Below are 7,958 nucleotides of genomic sequence, written 5' to 3' on the forward strand. Positions count from 1 at the left end.
ACTTAAATTTTAGAATAGGAGAAAAGCATTTTTTATCATCAGAGAAACATGTTTTACCATCCACTAATGTTTATATAAAGCATTTAATTCCCCAAACTGTCAGTACATTGCTAATTTTAAAGAAAAATTGCTGAGCAAGATGTAATCTGTCCCTTTTCAGTCATTAGAGACATGTAGGATTTTTCTTTCTTCCATTTCATTCCTTTTATCCACTTCCTAAAGCTTTCATTTAATTAATCACATGTATAAGGAACAATCTCAACATTCCTGTCCTCCAAACCCTATCCCTCACTTTAAATTGAAGTTCAGAGAGCCTATTTCAGGAGAGCTTCTCAGGGGAAATTTCTCTCAATTAACTTCGGCTTATTCTTTGATCTGCACAATTCCTACCTTATCACTTTATGTCAGACTATTTCTTTATATGTATTCATATTCATTGACTACCTGCCTATCTCATCTCTTTTGAAGGACTATTAAGTTTTCAGGGCATAAATCAGGTCTAATCTCAACAAGATACTTTCAGTTCTGATTACAGTGCTAAGCATCTGTGTGTACTCAGGAAATGCCATTGACCTATTTACAAGGACTTGAAATTCTATGTATAGATTTTGGAATTCCCTGCTTGACTGTATTAAATTCTTGGAATAATTTTCTTCAGTTGTTCAGAAAAGTCTATTTCAGTGGATCAGAAATAAATCAGTTAGCAGCATCTGTTTAATCCTGGTCTTCAGCTTTGTAATAATTAGGAACAAGTTGAAAGAAATGTTGCTAGTCTAAGACGCTATTGTATTCACTGGATTCCAAAATGTATTGTGAGTAATTCTGAAGAACAAATGTAGTTGGCCTTAACCAACGAATAATAAACACAACCGCATCTTTAGGAAACAGTGTGTGCGGAATGTTGAGTGTTTGGGAAAATGTATCGCAGGAGTGACCTCTGAGTTTATTTTCCAGCGGGCTACAGGAGCTTTGCTACAAATGCTATGGGTCTAAGTGGGTTTTAACCTGGTCCTGTTTATGCTTTGAGAATAGTCTATGAGTGATAAAGCAGAAACCCTGTGCCTCACTGACTTGGCCCTATAGAAGTATTTCCTTGCTTTGCATGCTTTTGTTTCTTTTTTGCAGGATCATATAAAAATCATCTAAATTGATTTTCTTCAACTAAAGAGGAGAAAAATAATACAGCAACTGCATCTGCTCTCTGAATCAGTAGTTCTTACCTATGGCTGCCCATTAAAATTACCATGGAGATGTTCACAATGTATCCTTGCTGCACCTGGTGCCCAAAGATTTTTGTTTTAATTGATTTAGGGTAGAGTTGGGCATCAGTACTGTTTTTTAAGTTCATTCAGGCTTTTCGAATGTAAGTGGAGATCTTTTTTGTGTACCAGATCTTTTATTACTAAACCAGCAATTAGTATTTTCCACCTTTAAAAATTGTGTTGTTATTATAATCATATTGTGTATACACTTGGAAATGGTGCTGTTTAAAATTTTTCACTTGTGTATTTTATACAGTAACAGTATATGAATTAATTAATTTTGCCTATAACTTTGCTACTTGGCTTTTTGTCTATGCACCTACCCCCATATTTTAGTTCTTTAAAAACACTTACGATACTAAGATCAATAGGGAGCAGAATTTACCCTGAACCATTCAATCGCAGGGTGCCCAAAGAGGGGAAAGCTCATTCCAGCTGTTGCCTCTCAAACTAAATGGAAGATGAGATCTTTTGTACTCTGGAAGGTTAATGTAATAACCTGTGTTCAAGAAGGTTCCATTCTGGGCTGTCTGGCTTTAGGCCGTCCTCAAACCAGGATAAACATTAATTACGAAGTTGGGGGGTGGAGACAAGGAACAAAACCTCCCCATGTTCCCATTCTCACTGGAAGATCCTATCCGTTTCTGGAACCCCACCAGTTACCTATACACGAGCTTACACCTGGTCCTTAGGCCAAGGATCTTAACCTCTGCATTGCCTTCCAGCCTCATTTTTAAATCCACCAAGCTGAATGCCACACCAGGACATGTAGCTATCTATTAAGGCATAAAAAATAATAATAAAAATGTTCTAAAGATCCAGCAGTAGGTTTGACTCTTGTTCTTGCGATTAGCTGAACTAGGTAACAATCTATTTCAAAACCTGCCAAGAGCCAATGCCACCTATTTCAGTTTGATACTTTAGTCTCTGAGAGTAAAGACAAATAAATGTGACTGGAATGTGTCCAGGTGAAACCAACTAGGGTTTCATGAAATCTACTACTGTCCAGACTTACTTACTTGATCGCTTCTGTGTGTGTGCATGTTTGGGAAGATTATTGCATTTGACGATGGCATAGAAAACAGAAATATGTAAGCAAAACATATTAGCAACTTAAAAAGTTGTTAATATTTATACCAGAAATGGGCAAATTGCTTATTTATCTGCTTCGTTTGATACTATTTATCCTATTCCATTGCAAACATGGTTATGTAGTATTCCTTTGTAAAGAATTAATTCATAAAAATCTTCAGTGATTAAATTTTTCCCTTTCCCTGTTATCAGAAATATCTAAAAAGTATTGCAGAAAGTAAAAAGCATTTTCTCTCTTTCCGAAGTTTTACATTGCGTATTATTGCCGTGGGTAACTTTCTAAATCTTTCAAGTTTGGGAGTAACATAAATTATGTTCTTAATATAAAACAATAAGATCATAGAGAGTTAATATGACAATTTAAAGCTTTGAATGGATAGGAACTGCAATTTTTGATGAAGGGCCAGTAACTGGGAGTAAAATGAACTATAATATAGCCTTTTGGAGGGAGCTTCTCAAGGTCACATATTGAGGAAGGTAAAAAGTGTGGAAGAAATTGCCTGTTTAAACCCCAAACTCACTATAAAGTTATAGCTGACTAGGTTCTATCATCCTGGTCAGTTGAAAGTTACTGAAGTGAAAGGAAGTCAACAGAGGATAGACCAACAATCACCCATCAGAAAGGTGACATCACACGTAGGTCTGGATGGCAGAAGTGAAATTAGGAAAGTGCACCATGAGAATGAGAAGTCTGGAGTATTGGGGCAGGAGGTAGGTGGGGGTCAGAAGAAGGAGGGAAGGGAGGGTCAGTAACAAGAAGGTGAGGCCATGAGAAGAAGGTGGGGATGAGTAAAGGGGACCCACAGCTGTTTGAGGAACTACTCTTTAGGAAGTTACTGCACTGCAGGGCAGAACCAGCAAATAGGCAAGCTTAGACAATGAGTATATGAGAATGAGCCTTATATTTATTCATTCTCTCGTTCTTTACTCAACAAATACTTGTTGCATTCCTAGTATATACCAGGCACTAAATTGAATCCCAGGGAGGTACAGGTGAGCAAGATGCACCTCTAAACGGCGTTCCTTCTCTGTTGTCCACTGTGTACGGTCACACATAACGGGGATGGAAAATGTCTCTAAGAAGATGCTGCAATACTTTCCTTCCAGTAGCTTTGGGGAATGCAGTTTCCTTAAGGGGTTTTTCAAAAGCTTTTTTGTCTTTTTTAAATGAGTAATTATACATAATAATATTTGCTCTGTCTGAGTTTATATTTGCACAGGTATGTCCAGTATCATTTGACACTTCCAAGTTGTATTGATTTTAAAAGTTTGTTCTTGATGTGTATACTTCTTAGTTTCCCTCTTGGTAATGGGCACGTGAATATGACTGATTGATAAATAGCCCAAACTCCTCCTTGACTATCCTATTTAAAAAATTTGACCAAATGAGGCCATCACTTTGAGCAAATCTGCAAAGAATTAAAAGGGACTGTCTTTGACAAGAGTCACACATGGATGACAAGGGTATTCTTTCCACGGGTAGCAGGAGCTTGTCATCCTCCTGTGAGCTTGAGTACCCACTGGTGACAAGAGATAATAGCATCTCAGCAGGGTCACATTTTTGCGCCTTTCCTCCTTCCAAATTCCTGACCCTGTTATAACTTAGGTAATTGGTCTAAGGAGTATGGCAGGAAAGACTGTGCGCTACAGAATTGCACTGATTGGCTATATATAGCAACATTAATGCTGTGCTGAAACACCAAACACAGGGCCTAAGGTGCAGACATACAAAACCTGCTGCTTCAGGTGGACAGAGAAGCTACCAATATATTGGCAGGACACGGGGCAGTCCTGTTTCCTCTCATCCTGTGTCGCATGGGTCTCTGAGTAGGGTCACATTATTGTATTTATAGATCCTAGGTATCATGAAACTGTAAAAAATTAAAGATTATATTTTGGCTGAGATAAAAGACAAAGATATGAGTATTATATGTTGCAATATTTTCTTCTACTTAAAACTTTACTTTTTTCTTCTGACCTTAAAGGAAATTAAAACATTTCATGGGCTCCTAAAAGTATTTGCAAGACAAGGCACTCAGCCTGATCATATGATGGGTGAAATGTCTGTGCCTCTCGGTCCATGCCCCTCACCCTGCTGGCATGCGTTTATTGGGCCACCTGATCTGCCTTTGATTTTGTCTTAATGTAATTCAAACTTTAGGGGACTTTTGGAGTAAAACAGGCTCTTTTATGTTTATGAGGTTATTTCACAGTTGTATAAATTAGCTCTCAACCCACCCATGTTTTTAGTCATCTCTGTTTTCTCGCATTCATTCTTGGCTAGCACAATCAGGCAGAAGTATAAAAGGATTTTGTTTTGTTTTGGTTTTTGGTTTTATTTAGTAGTAGTAGTAGTAGTAGTAGTAGTAGTAGTTGCATCTGTAGTGGTGGAAACCTTGGAAGTAGACCTTAATTCCTCCAGGCCTGTCAAGTAGATGCATTTCCTTCATTTTTGATTTTCACCAGACAGAACAAACCTTTGTTATCCTAAGTTGCTTTAAAACATAAAGACTCTACTGAAATAATATGACCACATTGCAAAGGTAAAGTGAAACACAGCAGTGGTGTAACTAAAGGCACAGAGTGGCTGAAACATGTGGAAGACAGAAGCAATAGAGAGAGAATAAGGAACAAGCAGAGAGACATAGACAGCAGCCAGAAAGAAAGAACACAGATAGACAGACTCCGGTAGTAACACAGGAGAGGCACAGGGGAAGAGAGTGGACAGTGCTAAAGGACAGAAGGTGTGGATTTCCATCTCTCACCTTATTTTCTTTCTAAGAACCATTGCCTCTAACCACCTGTGCACAAACATCTTTCCAACAGTCATGTTTTCAACAAATCTTTATTTTCACTTGCCAACATTAGAAAAAATCTCTAGGAATGTAGGGCTCTAGAGGGACTGTTCCAATAACAGCTGCTGCATACACATTACCCCACACCTAAGGGTTTAAAACAACCATTTTACCTTGTTCATAGCATCCACGGACCAGAAATTTGGCTTCTCTATGCTTTATGTGATCCAGACTTTGGGGGGAGAGGGGGCTCTGTGACTCCTTGGAGATAACTTAGTAGGTGGGGGCTGGGATCATGAAGACACTGGTGATGCCAGGTGTCAAATGGAACCTCAGTGGGACCTGTTGACAGAGGGACATACACACGGCATCTTCATGGGGCTCATAAGTCTGGAAGCTTCAGGGTAGCAGGACTTCTTACATGGCAGCTCCGAGCTCTAACATGGGGTATTTCACGAAAGCCAGAGGAAAGCTATGTGGCCTTTTCTTACCTAGCTGTGCAAGTCACACGGCATCAATTAAGCCATACTCTACGGGTCTTCAAAAAGTCAGATCGAAGGGAAGGGAACATAAGTCCCGCCTTTCAATGACAAGGGTCAAATATTTGTGGACATATTTTAAACTACCACAAATTTTAACTAGTCCTTTAAACCATTTTTTTATCTCAATTGAATGTTATTAAAACCATTAGGCTCAAATAATACTACCCAGCCGTATCTTAAACAAGAGTCTTCCCTGTCACTGTGCACCTTTCTTATGTAGAATAAGAAGTTTTACTCCCTGAAAGTACCTCCAAATTAGGGAACCTGAACAACCTGGTTCTGGAAGTGGGGCAATTATTGAGCAAATGCTCACTTAATCAAAGGCCTTTTGGTATCATGCTATCAAATGCAGGCTATAAAGCTCAGGGTCGTCAATATAATAGTTAAAAAACTCTTAAAAATTATTATGACTCTGTACATAAGTAAGAATATTAAGATAAAGCTACAGGCTCAGTAAAGCACTATAGTAAATTATAATAGGGTTATTTCAAAAAGAACCCTTCCAGAAAACGATGATGGAAGGAGACTTGACTTGGGATGATAAACACACTACAAAATACAGATGATGCACTGTAGGATTCTATACCTGAAACCCATATAATTTTATTAACTAATGTCACCCCAATAAATTCAATAAAAATAATAATAATTAAATAATTAAAAAAAGAACCCTTCAGTACTATTCTCAAGATTTCTTAGAATTAGTTCATCTATGATCCCTCCACATTTCAGTTGAACACAGCTTGATATATATAATTAACAAAATGGTCCTTGATTTTTTAAAAAAGATTTTATTTATCTATTTTTAAAGAGAGGGGAAGGGAGGGAGAAAGAAGCAGAGAATCCTCATCGATGTGAGTCAGAAATAGTGACTGACTGATTGCAGAGATGCCCCGTCTGGGACCAAACCTGCAACCCAGGCCTGTGCCCTGAGTGAGAATCCAACTGGCAACCTTTCATTTTGTGCAAAGATGTCCTGCCAAATGAGCCACACCTTCCTGGCTGGTCCTTGATTTAATACTAACCTGTCAACTCCTCTGAGAAGACATATCTCTTATTACGTACAGTTCTTACTTGTCTTAAATATTTTCCAGAGCCTTAATTATATCCTGTGTACTTGATAGTCTCAAACTAGATACGTGAATGAATGAATGAATGAATGAGTGTACTCTTTGCAATGATTTCATACCCATTATTCTGATTTCCAAGATTTTAAATTCTATAGTGATAAATTGTATCACTTACCTCTGTGTTTGTGGTTGATAGTCAATATTTCTATTTCAGTCATTGAAGCTTACATGCTGAGTGTATACTTAAGAACTGAGTGATACATTCTTTATCATCATAGAATTTAAAACACAAAGATCTACTTACAAGTGTGATGGGAGGTCATATGCTGAGTGGAAGTCCAAAGAAATGCAGATATCTCATTTATAGCAAACTGACTTTGAGTTGGGAGGTGAGGTAACCTGCAAGGAAAAGGAAATGTTAGTTCCTATCTCTCTGTTCTGCTGAGATTGGATGTGAATCTATTTGCTGGGAAGAGAGGCCCATCTGAAGAAAAGCAACTACACAGCCATCTAGCCTAGAGGAAGGGGTTGCATAGGGGTTAAGATGATGAAAATAAATCTGTTTGTAATTCAGATTCAGGAATAAAATGGTACTGTAAGTCCCAGGGGATTTCTAGTTACCGCTGTGTAAGGAAGTCACTAAGTGTAATACAGATGATGACTATAAGAACAGAGTAATATTCTGGGATTTTGCAACTTTTCTATGCTAGGTACTTTTATTACCTTCTATCTATTTTTCTGCTCTGATTAATAGCAAATTTTTTAAGCTAAAAATCACTGTGGCTTATTCATTGTGGCTTAACTTTTTTGACCCATTTTAGAGGGCAGGCTTGAAAAAAAAGACAGGTGAAGATACAGAAATGTAGAAAGACTAAAAGGATGGACTTTCAGGTGCCTGCTAAAGACAAAGAAACAATTTGTAGCACAACTTATTCCACAAAATGAGTAATAGGACAAAAACAAAACAAACAAGCGAATGGCAAAGACAGCACCCAGGCTTATTTGTGTCTCCTCGACTTAGAACTTGTAGCAGCTCGTCACACTTCAGAAGCAATCCTCTCCAGCCAACAGCTACGACAGTGACATAGGCAGTGATGGTTAACTAGGGCTACTTAGGAGCCAGGGCAGAAGTCCAGAATTCCAAGGGTTTTCTGATAATTCTCTCAGGTTCCTGCTTTCTTTTTCTTAAGCTTTTTT

Source organism: Desmodus rotundus, chromosome 2 (assembly GCF_022682495.2).
Source record: "Desmodus rotundus isolate HL8 chromosome 2, HLdesRot8A.1, whole genome shotgun sequence".
NCBI lineage: Eukaryota > Metazoa > Chordata > Mammalia > Chiroptera > Phyllostomidae > Desmodus > Desmodus rotundus.